Below are 20144 nucleotides of genomic sequence, written 5' to 3'. Positions count from 1 at the left end.
TTTTTTTTTTAAAATAAAACAAATTCACCCTAATTGAACCATAAAATATTTAAGTTAAATTGATTATAAAAATAAAAATGTTATTATAAAAATGTTTAATAATTTATTTTTAAATATAAAATTGATTGATTTAGTTGGATCGGGTTCCCCGAGTGAAACTATTTTAACATCCTAATACTTCTGAAACAATTTTAATAAAAACAAACAAATAACCAAAACAAAATGCCAAATTTAAAAACCTTTCACTCTTTATATTTCTTTAGACATTGTATTGTCTTTTATTTATAAAGTTGTATTGTCCTTAATTTGACATTTATTCACGTAAATTCAATGGTTTCCTTTACAACTAAATTTTGACCCTCTAAATAATAATAAATTCCTTTTCTATTTTTAATTCTTAAATTATCCTATAAAATCTTTTCTCCTCTTGATCTAAAAACCATAAACTCTAAAAGAAAATCCATCATGATCTTCCTCAAAAATTTAAGAAAACCAATGTAATTTTTGTTCTTTTTTCTCTTCGAATCTCCTTTTGGTTCTTTGTTTTCTATCTTTACTTTTCATTGTTTTTTCTTTTGGGTTATTGGAAATAATTATGGTTTTTTTTTTTTGGTTCAAAACTCGATTGGTTCTGTTTATTGAGGAACTTTTTTTTCCTAGATTCTTACTTTTCTGGAGAAAATTGGACAATGTAACAAAAGATGAACCCATAAACTCAATTGAATTTTCCACCATTATTTTTTCGAGAAACAAAACGAAATCGAATCCTCTTCTGTGTTTTTTCGAAAGGTTACCACACCGAGAATCTCGACAATGATTGTATTAACATTGGTGAGCTTAGCCACCATGGACGCCATGAATCCACGTTTGAGTTCGAACTCTCTGAAATTTCAAGCAATCAATTGCCGAAAACACTCGGCGTTGCTGACGGAGTTTGGTGGCATCGGTGACGGAGTAACTTCAAATACTCACGCGTTCCAGCAGGCGATTGAACATCTCAGTACACTAGCGGCAGATGGTGGGGCTCAATTGGTCGTGTCGCGGGAAAAATGGTTGACAGGAAGTTTTAATATGACTAGTCATTTCACACTTTATTGATAAAAAAGCTAAAATTCTTGCATCACAGGTTGGACCTTTGAGTATATTATTTTTATAAAACTAACAACTTTAGGAGTGATGATTTGAACTTTAATCCTTAATTAAATTAGTTAGATTTGTTTCTCTTAAACTTGCAGAATGAATGGGAATGACCACTTGTGAAAGTTCTCCCATCTTATGGGAGGGGAAGAGATGCTCCTTGTGAGCGGTACACCAGCCTCATCTTTGGAACTAATCTTACCGATGTGGTTATCACAGGTGATTATTTCTTTTTCTTTACCTTTTTAACATTTATTTTCTTAAAAAAAAATGGTTAGCAAAATCATAGAGGAATAAAATTGGATTGCTGACATGGTATAGGTAATAACGGCACGATCGACGGGCAGTGGTCTTATTGGTGGGATAAGTTTCACAATGGGGAGCTCAACGTAACACGACCATACATGATCGAGATCATGTACTCTGATCAAATTCAAATCTCAGATCTCACTTTGATCAACTCTCCTTCTTGGTTCGTCCGTCCAGTCTACATCAGATTAGGGTTTTCGTGAGGGTTCGGGCGAAGAAGACTCAGAGTCGGGTCGGGTTTCGGCTCATGAACCGTCCCACGGACGAACGCGGGCCCTATGTGTTTCGGCCCAACACGAACGCAAGCTGTAGCCTTGGTCTCGACTCCGCACGCGTGCTCTCGGCTCGGCTTGATGTGTACGGCAGCTCGGCTCTGTCAAATCCCGCATCTTGACTTGGCGGCTCAATATCACTCTAATATATTATGTCCAAGGTTTTCAGTCCTTCCGAAGCCGTTTCTTTCCTTAGTTTTACCATCTGAGGTCAGTATGGTTCCTAACCGTCAAAGACAAATTGGGTCGAGAGTTTATTTTGGTAAATAGCATGAGATTTAGCTAGGGTATGTTATGAAAGGTTCCTAAGTTTTTATGTGGTTATTATAGGACGTATTTAACCATTGGGATTAGCTTGTTGTGAGTGACTTCGGCCAAGGCCATCGAGGTAAGTGATCTTACTGTTGGAGTTAGCTTACTATGTGTTGTATGATGGTGCGTGCCCTATGACCCCTACATGCACCATATTTATGTGATATGACTATGTGATGTATAGATTGTGTTGACTATCGATTGTTTATGTTATGTGATGTATGAATTATGTTGACTGTTGACTGTTTATGTTATGTGAAGTTATAAATGATATGTTAGTAATATATGCCATGAAAATGTTGATCGATGCCATGTATACACGTAGTATTCTCGAGTCATGTCATAAAGTGCTTATGGAACTGGAATGTATTTTCATTTTATGTAATATGCCATGTAATGTAGGTCCTGATATGCCATATAATGTAAGAAATGCATATGTGAGGTCGACAATGCTTATTTAATGTTATGTTAGATATATTAAGGGACCTCATGCATGTATGTATGTCACTTGCATCGGCATTCTTCCCCTTTATGATACGAAAGAATGAATTACGATATTTATGTTTGCCANTCGAGAGTTTATTTTGGTAAATAGCATGAGATTTAGCTAGGGTATGTTATGAAAGGTTCCTAAGTTTTTATGTGGTTATTATAGGACGTATTTAACCATTGGGATTAGCTTGTTGTGAGTGACTTCGGCCAAGGCCATCGAGGTAAGTGATCTTACTGTTGGAGTTAGCTTACTATGTGTTGTATGATGGTGCGTGCCCTATGACCCCTACATGCACCATATTTATGTGATATGACTATGTGATGTATAGATTGTGTTGACTATCGATTGTTTATGTTATGTGATGTATGAATTATGTTGACTGTTGACTGTTTATGTTATGTGAAGTTATAAATGATATGTTAGTAATATATGCCATGAAAATGTTGATCGATGCCATGTATACACGTAGTATTCTCGAGTCATGTCATAAAGTGCTTATGGAACTGGAATGTATTTTCATTTTATGTAATATGCCATGTAATGTAGGTCCTGATATGCCATATAATGTAAGAAATGCATATGTGAGGTCGACAATGCTTATTTAATGTTATGTTAGATATATTAAGGGACCTCATGCATGTATGTATGTCACTTGCATCGGCATTCTTCCCCTTTATGATACGAAAGAATGAATTACGATATTTATGTTTGCCATGATATCATGCGGGCCCTTTTCTGTTATGCGGTGTCCGGCGACGTGTAACACGTGTGCCCGACCAAGTCAGGCCTAGGGGTATGTATACGAGCCCTCCTGGTGGGTCCATGTACGCGTACATGGGCCGTGTGTGAAGGAGTACCACACACCCAACCCTACCCAGAATAGAAAAGCGCCCAAGGCTATGTAAAGTTTACGAAAAGTTAGGTCCTCCTCATATGTTGCATGTGTTTGCATTTCTAACCCCAACAGTAGGGTGACTTAATGAGTATTTCATAAAATACTCAAGCCATGTGCTACCTACATTTTTAAGGTAAAGGCAAGGCGTCAATATATGGTTAACGGCGGAGCTGAAGACACCATAGAAGTTGGAGAGGGAATATTTTTAGGAGTTTACGTCTATTTCATTATTTTAAGTTATTGAATATTGTTTTATTTAGATTTATTTTGAATTCAGTTACTGAAGGTTTTATTTTGGGAGATATGTTTGTTTTTGGATCTGTGAATCTATATGAAGGACTTTGTTCTGTTTTTCGAAGGTTATTTATGATAAGCTTCCGCGTAATGAATTATGTATGCATGGGTGACATCAGCCTTGAAAATAGGTTCAAGAGTAACATGTGGTCGATTGAAATGTTGTAACTCTCATCCCAGCAATACTAGGCCAATATCTAATTGCAACTTAAAACCTTAGAAATAATAATCTAAAATTAAAAAATTAAACTTCCTAAATCTAAACATATATCTCACCCTCAAATTTTTATGGTATGATTAAAATACCTTATTTTATATCACTAAATGTTTAATTTTTATTTTATTAGTACAACAACAATTATATGAGGTAGGATTTGAATCTCTTATTTCAAATAAGAGAACGTATATAAATTACTGTGAAATTATAGTCATGTTAGTGGCATTTTTAAACTAAAACACCTAAATTAGAAATAATTACTGTGAAACTACGAGATCTTCCGTTCTTGCATCCTCAAGTTTGTCAACCTCCACCAATCTAACTACAAAGCCGCATGTTTCATGCTCACTAAACATGTTTGATATATCACCCACGAGCCATTTCACTACTTCAAAGTATGTAAAAACGTGTTTGACTTCCTACTTTAATTTTGTATGATTTGTGATTATAAAAAAAGTTTATCTAAGCATGATTAGAACGGCTATATTGAGAATAGACATTATATGTAAAGTTATGAATTTATATATCCTTGTTTCATCAATGTCCAGAATGATTTTACTATTGAAATTTGTCATATGTCTTAAATTTCATGAACAAAAGAATTCAGGTAGTAGATTTGTGGCTCAGGTGCTTCACCTTAGAATACTTAACTTTAATTTCATCTTTCTCCCTTTCTTCAAGACTTGCTTCCTTCCCTCAACTAGATCAATATTTAATCCATTTCTTGCATTACATTGTTTTGTGAGTAATAATAATTTGTTTTTATACCAATACTTTAATTTCATATTTACATATTTCATAGTGGCGCAATTTTCTTTCGACACTACCACTTTTAATATCTATAGCAGACTATATGATATTGTCGTCCATCAAGCTTCCTTGGTCATTTTCATTTTAAACTATTTACTCGTTAATATACATTGGTACATTACTTTCCATCTCTATTGTCATAATATTGTGTATTTTAACTATGTTCAAGACGTCTAACTGAAACATCTAACCTTCCATGGAAAAATCATTTTCATGCATAAACTAGCATTTAGTAGCTTACTAAACTACAGCTTCTCATTTGCTGTACCAACCTTGCTAAATCTAAACATCAACAATACTTCAATTTAAATTCACATTCCATGCAAGGTAAATCATAACATATTCTACATTATAATAAACATAGAATTAAGACAACAAAAATTCAGTTAACTATAATACAGTAAATGGTGTCAAAATTCAATTATGAGTCATAGTTTATAATGACTATGCAGTAACAACATATGTAATCAATAATGTTTCCTTTTCTTATCTTAAGCATGCTATACCTGACGGTGATGGGACATTAGCAGTGGGACCATGGTTCATGCAAAGCCCTACATTGTAAGCTAGTCTACAAAATCTATAACCTAGAGCTCTTATACAAATTGTAACGGCTCTAAATTTTCTACTTAATCTAAGGTCGCTACTATATACATATCATGAACATAGAATGCAGTAATACTTTATAAACTTTTTCATAAAACATAACTTTCATCTTAAAACATTGTCATGGACTTACGTGTTCGAAAACATGTTTAAAACGACACAACGAAATACTAAATGAAATAAATAAACATTAAAATTAAAAACACCCTATCCTAACCTAAGTCTAAGAAAATAAGTACAACTACCTTATACATGTGTCATGGGCATATACTATATCATAACTTATCATATCTTTGCACGTGTCATTTCACATATCATAACATATCATATATCATAACAGTTACATAATATAACCCGAACATGCCTTCAACATATCACACCATAACATATCGCATCACAATATATCATATCATAAACAAATCAATTTAACACATATATCATAACATTCACATAACATCTCATTTCATAACAATTTACATATACAAGCATAAGACATGCGAAGCCATGGGTATGTGTCATCAATCAGCACACAATTATGACAAAAAATAGTGGGGTCACTTACTTAGTTGGCCTAGACCAAAGTTACTACGAATCCTTGATGCTTGATGCTAGAGCTACTTAACGCTGCTCTCAGAAATTTAATTCGATCTAAAGAGTCCAAAATCATAAATTAGAACTACTATAGGAATTCACTCACCTAATTTTGCATAAAATAATTTTAAACTTATTTCTAATTATTTAATTTAGCAAAGCCTAGTTATACCTCCAAACTTACCCTAATAATTTAAACTAGCTAAACCTAATTATACATAAATAATTTGAACTCGATGCCAAAAATTTAGGTAGCCAAAAGGTAGTCATACTAACTTTAAATGTTTCCAAAGAATTGAAACTAGGAGGAAAGGGTTCGAGCATATGAGACCCAAGTTTGAGCCGTCAGATATAGTGGAAGCAAACTCTTCACTTCTAAGTTTTAAGCGAGGTGGGACGACTTTTTTTTTTTTTTTAATTTTCTTTTTCTAATTTTTGGTTAGTACCATTAATACAATCTTGAACAATATGTACTTCATTTAATGGAGGATCAAATTCTGAGTAATAATCTAAAGAGTTTGTAGCAAAAGAATAAGGTTGAGTTTATTATATTCATCATGATCTTCCTCAAAAATTTATGAAAACCAATGTAATTTTTGTTCTTTTTTCTCTTCGAATCTCCTTTTGGTTCTTTGTTTTCTATCTTTACTTTTCATTTTTTTTTCTTTTGGGTTATTGGAAATAATTATGTTTTTTTTTTTTTNTCAAAACTCAATTGGTTCTGTTTATTTAGGAACTTTTTTTTCCTAGATTCTTACTTTTCTGGAGAAAATTGGACCCATAAACTCAATTGAATTTTCCACCATTATTTTTTCGAGAAACAAAACGAAATCGAATCCTCTTCTGTGTTTTTTCGAAAGGTTACCACACCGAGAATCTCGACAATGATTGTATTAACATTGGTGAGCTTAGCCACCATGGACGCCATGAATCCACGTTTGAGTTCGAACTCTCTGAAATTTCAGTCCATCAATTGCCGAAAACACTCGGCGTTGCTGACGAAGTTTGGCGGCGTCGGTGACGGAGTAACTTCAAATACTCATGCGGTCCGAAAAGCGATTGAACATCTCAGCACACTCGCGGCAGATGGTGGTGCTCAATTGATCGTGCCGCCGGGGAAATGGCTGACTTGAAGTTTTAATCTGACTAGTCATTTCACACTTTTTATCGATAAAGAAGCAAAAATTCTTGCATCCCAGGTTCGACCTATCGAGTATTTTATTTTTATAAAGCTAACTTTGGGAGTGGTGATTTGAGTACTTTAATCTATAAGTACTTCAATCCAAAATAAATGAGTCAAATTTGTTCCTCTTAAGTGCAGAATGAATCATAATGGCCACTTGTGGAAGTTCTCTCATCTTATGGAAGAGGAAGAGATGCTCCCGGTGGACGGTATAGCAGCCTCATCTTTGGAACTAATCTCACCGATGTGGTTATCACAAGTGATTATTTTTCAATTACTTTTTCACATTCTATTTTTTTTTTTAAATGGTTTGCAAAATTATAATCATTATAGGCTTATGTGCTATTAGAATTAAATAAAAAAAATTAAAGTAAATGAAAACATAACAAAAACATTTGTAGAAAATAAAGTTGGGTTGGTCACATGGTGTAGGTAACAACGGTACAATCGACGGGCAGGGATCTTCTTGGTGGAAAAAATTTAAGAAAGGGGAGCTCAAGGTAACACGACCATATGTGATCGAGATCATGTACTCTGATCAAATCCAGATCTCGGATCTCACTTTGATCAACTCACCTTCTTGGTTTGTCCATCAGATTTAGAGCAGGTTTCACTCTTTCACTTCAATCCCATTATACTTATATTTTAGGATTAGGCTTGAAAGAAGAAAAAAAAAGAAAAAAAGAAAAAAAGAAAAAAAGAAAGAAAAAAAAAAAAAGTTAAAACTTGTAATAATATACCATTCAAATCATTCCAATTAAAATTTTATATATATATATATATATATATATATATATATAATATTATTATGATTTATTTTTAATCTAGTTGGGTCTAGTTGGGTGAAAATGGAGGAATGTGATTATCCAAGGGCTTACTTTCTTGGCTCCCGTTACCGTACCCAACACCGACGGAATCAATCCAGGTTCCCTTCTTCTTCACCTTTAAAACCTTAGGGTTCATTTCTTTGTCAATCCCTCTCCCTAATTCTCTATTCGATTTATCAGATTCTTGTTCCAACACTCGAATCGAAGACTGCTACATTGTCTCCGGTGACGATTGCATTGCCATCAAGAGCGGATGGGACCAATATGGTATCAAATTCGGAATGCCGACCGAGGACCTTGTCATTCGCCACCTCACTTGCATATCACCAGATTCTGCAGGTATCGCCCTTGGCAGCGAAATGTCTGGCGGAAGTCGCTACGTCAGAATCGAAAACGTCACTGCAATCAATACACAGTCTGCTGTCAGAATCAAAACCGCTCGCGGACGAGGTGGTTTCGTCAAGGACATTTTCGTTCGAAGAATGTTTCTATCCACGATGAAATACGTCTTCTGGATGACTGGAGACTACAAGTCGCATGCAGATGACAAGTTTGATCCCTCAGCATTGCCGGTGATTAAGAACATTAATTACAGAGCGGATGGGACCAATTTGGCAGGGATATCGGGAGATCCATTCACGGATATTTGTATTTCGAATGTGAAGATTGGATTGTCGAAGAAGCCTAAAAAGTTGCAGTGGAACTGTATAGAAGTTGAGGGATTTAGTAGTGATGTGGATCCGCCGCCATGTGCTCCACTGGCTAAGGCAGCGAAAAGTGGTGGATGTGACTTTCCTAAAGATAAGCTGCCAATTGAGAATGTTCAGTTGAAGTCGTGCTCTGTTGAAATTCCTGCCTTCTAGTAGAGACTTTGTTTTTTTAAAAATTCTATGGAATAAATAGTAATGAAAAATTTAATGAAGATATATATGAAATGTCTTTTCCTTTAAAATTTATAAAACAAAAAAAAAATTAATAATAATAATAATTTTGAAAATAAGTTATTTCAACCAGATTTGTAATATTTAGTAACACTTAAACTCAAAATCATCAAGATAATACTTTAAATTTGAAAAAATAAAATGAAACCTCTTAAATCCAAATATATATGAATCTACCATGAAGTTTTTATGGTATTATTACGACATTGTATCAAATTCTGTGTAATCTTTTTTATGTTTTTAGTACAACAATTATATGAGTAGGAATTGAATCTTCTATCTTAAAGAAGAGAGTGCATATCAATTACTGTAAAGTAACGCCTAAGTTTGAAATAATTTAGAGAATAAAAGAACACCTAAGTTTGAAAGAATTTAGAGAATAAAAGATAAGAATGAAGAGAAAGGAACCTAAAAAGGAAATTAAGTGATGTTTAAAGAGAAAAAAAGGAAGAAAATATTTTAGAATGAATTAGAAGATTTTATTTTAGTTGTTTTTAGGAAGTGTGGGTCCATATTTTCTCCCATGGGTAGAATAGTAAATAAACATCTAATGACCCATGCTACTTGCTTAGGATAGTCACCTAAGAGAATACAACTTTTAAATGATAGGTCTCATTCATGATTGCATATGTACGGAGTATTTGTTAAAATACTCAAGCCACATGCTACTTGCTACTCTTATTTTCTACATTTGCAAAGCATCATTGCACAGTTGACGGCGACATGGCCATTTCATAAACCATGACACATGTATAGAATAGTTGTATTTAATTTCATAGACTATAGGTTAGTATAGGGTATTTATGTTTTATTTTTACGGATGTCTATTTTAATTTTATGTTGTTTTGTTTTAAAGACTTTTTAATAAACATTAAATCCATGGCAATGTTTTATGAATATGTCTCAAATGATTATTTCCGCATAAAATGGTTATATTATGTATATGATAACGATTTTAAGTTAGTACTTGAAAGCCCGTAAAACGGTGAAATTTCAACAAGTTTACAAGGAGTTTGAATGGAAGATGTGATGTGATCAAGCCTGATTTGGTTTTCCTTCTTGGCTTGATGTGCTCTCAGTCCTTGAATATCGAGACCTACACACTACCAACACCATTCAAGAAATGAACAAGCTCTAGAGATGTGCCAAAGTGCTAATAATTTTATGTTGTAGTGTAGTTTTGATAAGTAGTGTGTTGAGTAAGGCATCAATCATTTTTAAGCAATGAACCCGGCTTCGACATTTCTTTGGAATTCATGACCTTGCAAAATGTGAGCTCTCGTGGGAAATTAGGTGCTCTACTAAAAAGTTCTCATATGGTATATGAGTGAGTGTAACGACCCTATATTTCTACTAACCTAAAGTCGTTACCTTCATCATAACATACTTTCTTGTGCGGAAATAAACATTTAAAACTTCATCATAAAACATTTTCATGGACTTACATGCTCGAAAACATCTTTAAAATAACATAATGAAATATAAAATAAAAAAATAAACATTAAAAGTAAAAACACCCTACATTAAATCAATTAATTGAGCAAATTAATATTTCACATGAGGATCATGCGTGACTCGATCCTGTTCCTCATTGAGTTATGAATTTCGACCCTAAAGGGTTGTCTTTTTATTTGCATGGGTGATAATTACTGTAACGACCCTAATATTTTACCTATTTAATCTAAAGTCATTACTATACTTTGAAATGTGGAATATACCTTTAATGGGCCCTATTCATAAATGCGACTCGCACTCGCCTTTTATTACCTCAGAGAAAAAAATGATTACAAAGGAAAAAGAGAAAACATTATTGAAAGAAAGGAAAAGTAACAAAAAAACCAAAAATGAATATTTTATTCTACCATAAGGTTTATTATGCAAATACATTTCATCCTATACTACCTATACTAATGATGCAACCAAATTCAGCCTAGACTACGAAATGGGAAAAAATAACCAACTACCCTATGCATGTGCCACGATCCTGGGGTGTACGATGCCGTCGTCGTTGTCACATGGGTGCCTTGCCCTTATCTGCAAAAGTAAAGTAGCACGAGGCTTGAGTATTTCTAGAATACTCAGTAAGTGACCCCCTATCGAGGTTATGCGACAAACACATGCAATGAAATGATGGGACCTATCGTTTCGTTTCGTTTCATTTCGTTTTCCCTACGGTGTAATCCTAACAGGTAATCGTGGATGTGTACCATATACTCTACACGCAGCCCATACGTGCGAGTATGGGCTCACCAACTAGTTCGCACACCGCTGGGCCACTGTCCCTAGCCGGTGGGCATGCTCTGGGGGCCCACCGGGACCCGTTAAAACTAAAACCGTCACGGCAGCGCTATGCAGGGCATAACGATCGTTGTCCTGCCATTTGGATGTACGCGTCCGTACCCTCGTGATGGGATAGGGGTATCCCCCCAAATGCATGATCACACAATATGCATGAGGTCCCACTAGTCCTACAGTCATCATTTAATGAACATAACCCCGTGTCACGTTTTCATGCTTACATGTCATTTTCATTCTCATTTCGTTACATATCATACATATTCCTAGCGGGGTTATGTATCATGCAATTTACTGTATTTCATGTCATACAATTCATTCAGTTACATTCCAATACTCATACAACAAGCCATAATCGTACAAGGGCCACACATCGTCACATGCATTCATATCACATCAACTAAGCAGCATAAATAACATACATTCACGTTCACATGATTTCGTACTCAAGCACATTAAGCTAGCATACAATTTAATGACACGTGCATAACCACGGGCATGTGCCAACATACAGCAATTAACGCGTAACCTACAACGGGTGAGCTACTTACTTGGTAGGCCTTAGCTGAAGTACTCCCTAGAATATAACGTAAGCTCCTAGCTCCTCGTGGACGTTCTACGCTTCCGTTGGTGGTTGGTTTCTATTGGTTCATGAGTCACTTCCGTTAGTATTTCACAAATAATAATAAATTCCCAACTGGAATTTGTGAAATACGATCTTAAAATGTTCCCTTTTACCTTAAACAGGGCCGAAATCAGGTTCGGGAGGGTCGGAATGGTGTCAAACGGGCTGGAAACGGGTTTTCCGAGCCGAATAAGCCGCCGGAGCCGAGGAGCCGCCGCCGAGCCGATGAAGCCGCCTGAGCCAAGAGGAACCGCGCTGCAGACGTGCCACGTGGCACAATCAGAGGGACCTGGCCAAATATTGAGTCGAAAGCATAATTTTAGAAAATGAAGTTCACTTTTTTCAATATAAGGTAAGTCGTTGAATAACCCTTGAGTGTTGATTTCAGAACTTGAAAATGGGATCCCACCTTCTCAATGTTTCGAGAGGGGCGTAGTTTCTAATTAGATCGTAAATAAATTATTTATAAGAGAATGGATGGTATTCAGGCAAAAAATGTAATTGTAGGTGTAAAATAAACTTTAACCCAATTATAATTATGAACAACTCACAGATAATTGACTAATTTGTGATGATTATATATTAATGGAGACGAAGAATTTAATTTTTAATAATAATTTTTGTTATTTGATTTATAATTTAATATTATCTATTGTATGAAAGAGTATAATCTTGAACAATATGTACTTCACTTACTGGAGTATCACGTTCGAGTAATAATCTAAACAGTTTATAGTAAATGGATAATGTTGAGGGTCTTATCCTCATAATACTATTGATACCCCCATTGTAATTATTAAAAATGATTTATCCAAATTATTCACGTGGGACATGGGAATTGATTATCATATACATGAGTTTGTACAAGACTCACCACATATATTTAATTTCTCTTTTTAAATTAATTAATTAAAAAAACTAATATTTCGCATGATGATCCAACGTGACTCATCTTAATCCTCATTGAGTTATGAATTTATGCCTGTGAAGGGTTGTCTTTTGATTTGCATGGGTGATAATGGCGTTTTGTATCCAATACAATGTGCCTACAATTTTGAGGTCATGACCAAATAGGGAGCTCTAAACATAATTTCACAAAATGGATTGCATATAAAGTAAGTTGATGAATAATTTCCTTAAGTGTTGATTTTGGAACTTGAAAAAAAATGGGATCCCACCTTCTCAATGTTTCAAGAGGGGCTTTTGAAACATTGAGAAGGTTTGTAATGATGATATTAATGGGCACAACTTGTCATAAACCCCTTAGAAATATTTCAAGAGGGATTGTAATTATAAACCCCTTAGAAAAAATTAACTAGTTTGTAATGATGATATTAATGGGCACAACTTGTCATATAATACATTGTAACTCTAGATTTATAATAGGGTATCTTATGGTTAATGAATGAAAATTAATTAATTAAAGAGTTTAATTAATCAACTTTTATATTATTAATGGAGGTAGGTGTCCCCTTGCCAACTCATAAGACTTAATTTGAAGTGCTTAAATTAATATTTAGTTATAGGGCTCCTACTAGACTCAATTAAAACACATTGACATGATAGAGTTGAGGTTGTGAGAGGTTGTGAGATTGGATAACATCCATGTACCCTATAAGCACGGGCCATCATAGATGAGGCACATTCTTATGCCAATGAGGTAGATTCATAGTAGTCCCACTACGATTAAACCTTACTCAGAACTCAATCTGTTTCGAGTATATGGTATCGTGTATGGAAATAAAGTAGAGGTTCTTATCAAGACTTCTGCTTCATAAACCAACTTTGAATGGATTAGGGACAACATGAATACACTATGAGATGGCTACGTGAGGATCCCTCCCTCCCAGATTATGACATGATATTATGATCCGACTTTAGTCATCACCTATTCCTTAGTATGTATGCATTCGGTCACAATTATACAACCATAATATCCCTAGACCATATATCATGAGCGAAAATGATTTTGTGCTTAACAAGACCTTTGTTTTGTAAACTAGTCCTTGGGTGGACCAAAGACCATATGGATATATTATGAGATGGGAGAAAAGTGTATGGCATGATGTTGTAGTCCTACTTTAGAATTGTCATCTATTATTTAGTATGTATGCACACAGATATTATCAAGATCATAACATCCACAGGCCATCAGTGCCACTCAAACGGAGGTCGTGCATCACCATGACATGCATGGATCACTATATGGTCGTGTTTCACCATGGCATGCATGGATCACTATATGGTCGTGCCTCACCCTATGCTTATATATGTATGTATCACACAACACACACGCACATATATAATAGATACATATCTACATACATAGATACACACATACATATACATATATACGCATCACACATATATATGTATATATGTAGTTATACATTTTTATAATTTCCATCTTCTTTTATAATTTTAATCTTTTTGTTTTGAATGTGCAAAAGGGTTCATATATGCCCTCTATATTCGTTTATTAAAAAAATATTTCCCAAATAATTGTAAAATTTCCAACATTTTATATTAGATAATAATCTTTATTTGAATAAGGTTTTGTTGTAAAAAAAAAAAAGGATTTATTACATTTTATTATCATAAATAAATGTATATTCGGATTAACCCATCCATAATTTGAAACAGAAAAAAGTTTTTCTGTTGTGACCAAAGATATCTTTTTTTGTATCATTTCCAAAAAAGTTGATAGACTGGGTGGATATGTAAAAACTATTCTGTCTTTTCCGTCACTTTGGCATGTATAAAAAAAATATTGTGCCATTTCAGTTCTAACAGCNTGTAGGTCATATTTCACTTTGATTTAAAAATAATTTTTGAAAATTTCTTAAAAAAGAAAAAAATATAAAAGAAAAATTTTAACAAAAATATCAAAAAAAAAAAAAAAAAATAATAATAATTTTGAGTTATTCTCTTCCGCTCATATTCAACTCATTAAATTTTAATCAAATCAATATAGAAATATCAAAAACTAAAGAAATAAATATTTTGGTTGAATAGGTTCCTAATTTAATTATTTAGATGGTAAAAAATTCCAATCAAATAATTTATTCTGCTTAAGTTAATCATAAAATATTCATATTAGGTTGATTCGAGTTATTCGAATAATTTATTAAAAAAAATTAATAAAAATAAAATATTAATATGGAAATCATTTTATAATTTGTTTTTAAATATTAATTTAGTTGCCTTGGACTTGGGATTCGATGAAAATGATGATTTTGAGCTAACCTTTGGCGATCTTGACGGTCTTTTCCTTTCCTATGAGGCTGACGATTTCCTCATCTCCGAAGATTTGGATCAAACTACCAATTCGTTGGATCAAATTCCCATGACTACCAAACTTCTTGAATATCCTTAAAATTACACCTTATTCCAATTCTCGGAGATGAGGAAATCGTAGTTTGATCCAAATCTTCGGAGATGAGGAAATCGTCAACCTCATAGGAAAGGAAAAGACGGTCAAGATCGCCAAAGGTTAGCTCGAAATCATCATTTTCGTTGAATCCCAAATCCAAGGTCGTGAAATAAANAGCAAGCTTTAAATGGCTTTTTTGACGACTGCTCACTTTTGAATTGATTCACATTACTTGATGAAGGCTTTAAATGAAAATTTTCTCAATGAAAATTTTCTCCTTTGATCTTTGACATACAACGCATCTTCTGACTTTGGNTGAATCCCAAATCCAAGGTCGTGAAATAAACAGAAGGGTCACTAGGGGCGCCATAATTGGCATCTTTTGTAGAAACATCATCTTGATGTACAACGTTTGTTGGCTAGTCAAGAACCTCTGTGGTTAAGCAGTATTCCCAAATTGGATCTGAAGAATTTTTTNCCGCTGGTCATTTGCTTAACCAAGGCTCCCTCATTTGAAAGAAGATTCTCCAGTTCAATTACCATAGGCTGATTTGCCCACCCTTGTATCGAGGAAACAAAAGGCATAAATTCTTTTCGTAATCCACGAATAAGATAACGCCGTAATCGAACATCACTCACTGGCTCCTTAGCATCTAATTCTGAAATTTCAGAACATAGATTTTTCAATAGAAAAATTACCTTGAGTTACCACAGCTAGTTGATTCTCTAGAAATTGCAATCGAGATATATTTTTCTTAGTGAACAACTTTTGAAGGGTTTCCCACACTTGCTTAGGTGACTTTAAATCACGAACATTATCAATATACTCCTTGCTAATCAAAGTTCGCAAGGTAAATAAGGCTTTTCCACATTTGATCTTCCATTGTTGGCGTAATTTTGCATTTTGTGGAGTATCTGCTGAAATTTTTGTGTCATCACCTTCAATTAAATCCCACAAATCTTGCCCTTGTAGATAAGCTTCCATGCATAACTTCCAATAACTATAGTTATTGACAACAATCTTTTCCATAGCTACACCCATAGAAGCACCTCCACCATTCATCTCGTTGAGTAATAATATCAAACCGTATCAACTTGGCTCTGATACCAACGGTCACAATATCTCACGCTCAAAGGTGGGAATAAATATGAAATTATTATTACTAAAAGAAGATAATATAGGAACAACTGAAATAATAAACTGTTTACTGTGGCTTGTGTTTTAATAAGGCGGAGGGCTCCTATTTAAACAAAGATAAATCCTATAAATAACTCCTACAAAAATTGGGCTTAAATAAACTATTCCTCCATGAATGGCTTATCAAGTTGACTAATTCCATCTAACAATAAGTTGTACTAATTTGGACAATTATTTGTGTCTGAGTGTTGCACTAATTTTGACAATTACTTGTGTTTGAGTCCTAGTAAGTACTTTTTTGTTCTTTTATTGTTTTTGAAAATGTATTAGAGAAAGTTTGACTTTCAAATTTTTGTATAGCTTAGACCTCTGCTACAAAAAAACATGTGTCTCTTTTGCCGAGTGGTTAAGGCGTGTGCCTGCTAAGTACATGGGTTTTCCCTGCGAGAGTTTGAATCTCTCAGACGACGTGAAATAAAATTTTAATGCCGAGTTAATAAGATATTTGTATTTTTTCTTTTATTTTTTTTTTTCAAAATCTATTAGAAAAAGTTTAACTTTCAAATTTTTGTATAGCTTAGATTTCTACTACAAAAGATATGTGTCGCTTTGGCCGAGTGGTTAAGGAGTGTGCCTTCTAAGTACATGGGGTTTCCTCACGAGAGTTCGAATCTCTCAGGCAACGTGAAATAAAATTTTAATGTCGAGTTAATTAGGCTTAGACTTCTACTACAAGGGACATGGGTAGTTTTGGCCGAGTGGTTAAGGAAAAATTTTAATGTCGAATTAATTAGATATTTGTTTTTGTTTTCTTTTATTTTTTTTAAAATCTATTAGAGAAAGTTTGACTTTCAAATTTTTGTATAGCTTAGACCTCTACTACAAAGGACATGTGTACTTTGGCCGAGTGGCTAAGGCGTCTGCATGCTAAGTACATGGGATTTCCCCAGATTTGGTTGAGTGGTTATCTCCGCGAGAGTTTGAATCTCTCGGGCGACGTGAAATAAAATTTTAATTCTGAATTGGACCTTTCTTGACATATCCTATTGTCTTCAATCATAATGTGAAATACATTAAATATTTAAATTTTTTCTATTTAAATTTTTTCTAAAATTTCTTACCCTTTTTGGGACTCTATCCTTTCTTTTTTACTATTTTGAAATTCTTTTCCTATAAATAATTAAAAATCTGAAAAGTTTTTAAAAATTAGGAAAATGATATTTTTGCCCTTCATGCTTAAGTTCTCCAAATGCCTAAGTCCTTCTATTTCTTGCTCAAGGGTGGGTAAACCTAAAAGCCAAAGGATGAGAGAAAATGAAATCCTCAAAGGGATTAAGACAAATGTACCTATGGCAGCATGAAAACAATTGGGGGTGACACTCGAGGAAAAGATCATGTCACACCCGAATAAAGGAGGGTACATGAATGAAGTGAGAGGGATCCGAATGAGAGTACTTCTAAAGATATAATGACTAAGAAACTTAAAAGTTACCATCTTTACCAAAATGGTGCACTTTCCTTCGGTAGGTTCAACAAAGAAATTCTAAAATTAAGTATGCTTTCCTTGGAAATGTTTTTTATGTTGTGTGACCTTAGAGAAATATTTTTAGAAAGCATGTGAATGAAGATAAAGCATGCGCAAAGAATTTGCGTCAGTTTGTGGGGGATAATATTCACTCTTAGAAGTGAGAAACAAATACTATGACCATGTTGCAGTAGAATGTTGGGGTCATCAAGTGCTAAATCCAGATTTCAAATTTGGGATTCAAAATTCTAATTTGAATCTTAGACATGTGTAGGTTAACACGATATCAATGAAAAATAAAATAGTTTAAATAAGTTGTATAAGGAGGTAATCTAATTCTAGTTTTATCTCTTGGTTGATCCAAATTTTGTACAAGGAGGTGTTAATCTCTTTGATTCAAGAGTTCTTGCTTCAACAAAAGCTTGGATCGCTGGGCTGAGAATTATGGTTTCCTTATCACCGGTTCTCACAATTTTCTTTATGGTTCCAGAAATTAGACGTCAAGATGGATCTATTAAAGATAATTTGGAGCAACCGAATACCAAAAGCTCAAGAACAAAGGACCCGAATGTCAACGTCGAGGTAAGTAGTCATCTCAGACTTTTCTTAAGAAATACTTTAGAAATCATTTGGATTTCATTAGGGAACTTAAGCTAAGTATGAATTAATGGAACCATTAGTTTGTTGGGTTTTATGTCCTAAAACTCATAGTTTGTAAAAAAAAACATATTCTATTTTCAATAAAGTTATTATTGTTGTTTATTCAGTAAATATTGTTATTGAATAAAGTGAACTTTACGATCATTAATCTAAATCCAATAAACTAAAAACACTTTGGCTATAGTATGATTACTTGAACTATATGTAGAGACATAAGAGTGGATCAAGTTCAAGTATATAGTCAAAATGATCTATAGTATAAGGATAAGGCTGAGTACCTTATTCTGGGGACACTATGGATGCGGCCCACTTTTGTATATGATATAAACAATGCGATCACTAAATTGTGCATGTGGAGACATGTGAGTGGGGGCGTCCTATGCAATGAGTATTGCATAAGATCGGACCATGAAGAAAACCACTCTCACTTTATAAAGTCGTTTACTGTTGAGACTGATTTTCTTTTCATTCGATAACCTAGGTAACTCGGTTTTAATCCTGAGCTAACCATGAACTCCTGTTTATTCGGAATTATCCTTAGATTTGCATGGGTGAGAGTGGCTCTAGTTCGCCGACTCAACAGGCCTCCCATTTCAGGGGTAAGACTGGGTGAATGGCTGGGGACGTGGGGTGCAAGACGGAATTCACTCCTACCCACTTTTAGGGATAGAAGAAAGGTAGTTCCCTTAAGCACTGACTCCAGGTCTTGAACAAGGGGCCCCACCCTCTCATTGGCCTGAGAGGGATTCGGTTTACTGGTTGGACCACAAACCAATTGTTTATTAGAGGATCAGTGAGACATAAGGAACAAGAAGTAACTTCAGGGGTAAAACGGTAAATTGACCCAGCTCTAGTTACGAACAACCTGTGAAGGATCGACTTACTAATCATGGTTATATCAGATGGACAGAAATATATCTATAGTGAGGGGAGTGCAACTACTAGGCTATAGTGGAGTGTCCTAGTAGTTAACGAATGTTGGTTAACCAGGTTAATGAGTTTAATCGGTTAATCTTGAATCGTTGGAGCCCATGATCTATAGGTCCATTAGGTCCCTCTGCTAGCTCATATCGGACTAAACCATAGAACAGTGTGACGAGTGAGTTCGAAGTGTTCGAATTCAAATTAGGGAATATGCGTTACATATATACGATATATTTAACCGCAATTTTATTTTATTTACGAATTAAACGAAAAGAGAGAATCTGAGATATTTAAATAAGATTTAAATATCTTAATCAATTATGTGTTGGAATTGATTGGGATTGGCATTTGATTTGATATTAAATATTAATTAAATAGTTTAATTAATCATTTAATATTACTTTAATTTGAAATTGATCATTCAAATTAATTGTTGAATAAAAAATGAAGAAAATCAAAATGTTGACTTCATTTAATGGGAAAATGCATGTTAGTGGAATTTTGAGGGGTCAAAATTTGGTTTAACCAAACTTGCATGCTTGCCAAATAAACCCCACAAATTTGAGTGGAATTTTGAGTGTCAAAATTTGGTTAACTTCAAACATGCATGCTCGCCACATAATCACAAACATTTGAGTGGAATTTTTATTGTCAAAATTTGGTGATCTCAAATTTGCATGAACATGCAAACATGACTCTTTAAATAGAGTGATCATG

The 20144-nt window shown here is 34.1% G+C and overlaps 1 non-coding gene and 3 pseudogenes across 1 annotated transcript; all 4 read left to right on the top strand.

Moving 5' to 3' along the window:
• The first annotated feature begins 846 nt into the window (after positions 1–846).
• Positions 847–1649, top strand: LOC111783861 (annotated as a pseudogene).
• A 3627-nt stretch (positions 1650–5276) lies between these two features.
• Positions 5277–8809, top strand: LOC111783860 (annotated as a pseudogene).
• An 8112-nt stretch (positions 8810–16921) lies between these two features.
• On the top strand, positions 16922–17003 carry TRNAR-UCU. The gene has a single exon. It is a non-coding gene; the product is annotated as a tRNA-Arg (tRNA).
• A 1284-nt stretch (positions 17004–18287) lies between these two features.
• The window catches only part of LOC111783859, a 24645-nt pseudogene continuing 22788 nt past the window's right edge, over positions 18288–20144 (top strand).

This window comes from Cucurbita pepo, unplaced genomic scaffold, assembly GCF_002806865.2.
Source record: "Cucurbita pepo subsp. pepo cultivar mu-cu-16 unplaced genomic scaffold, ASM280686v2 Cp4.1_scaffold000109, whole genome shotgun sequence".
In the NCBI taxonomy this organism is placed as follows: Eukaryota; Viridiplantae; Streptophyta; class Magnoliopsida; order Cucurbitales; family Cucurbitaceae; genus Cucurbita; species Cucurbita pepo.
Note: the sequence above shows the minus strand (reverse complement) of the source record. Positions and strands in the feature narration are given on the sequence as shown.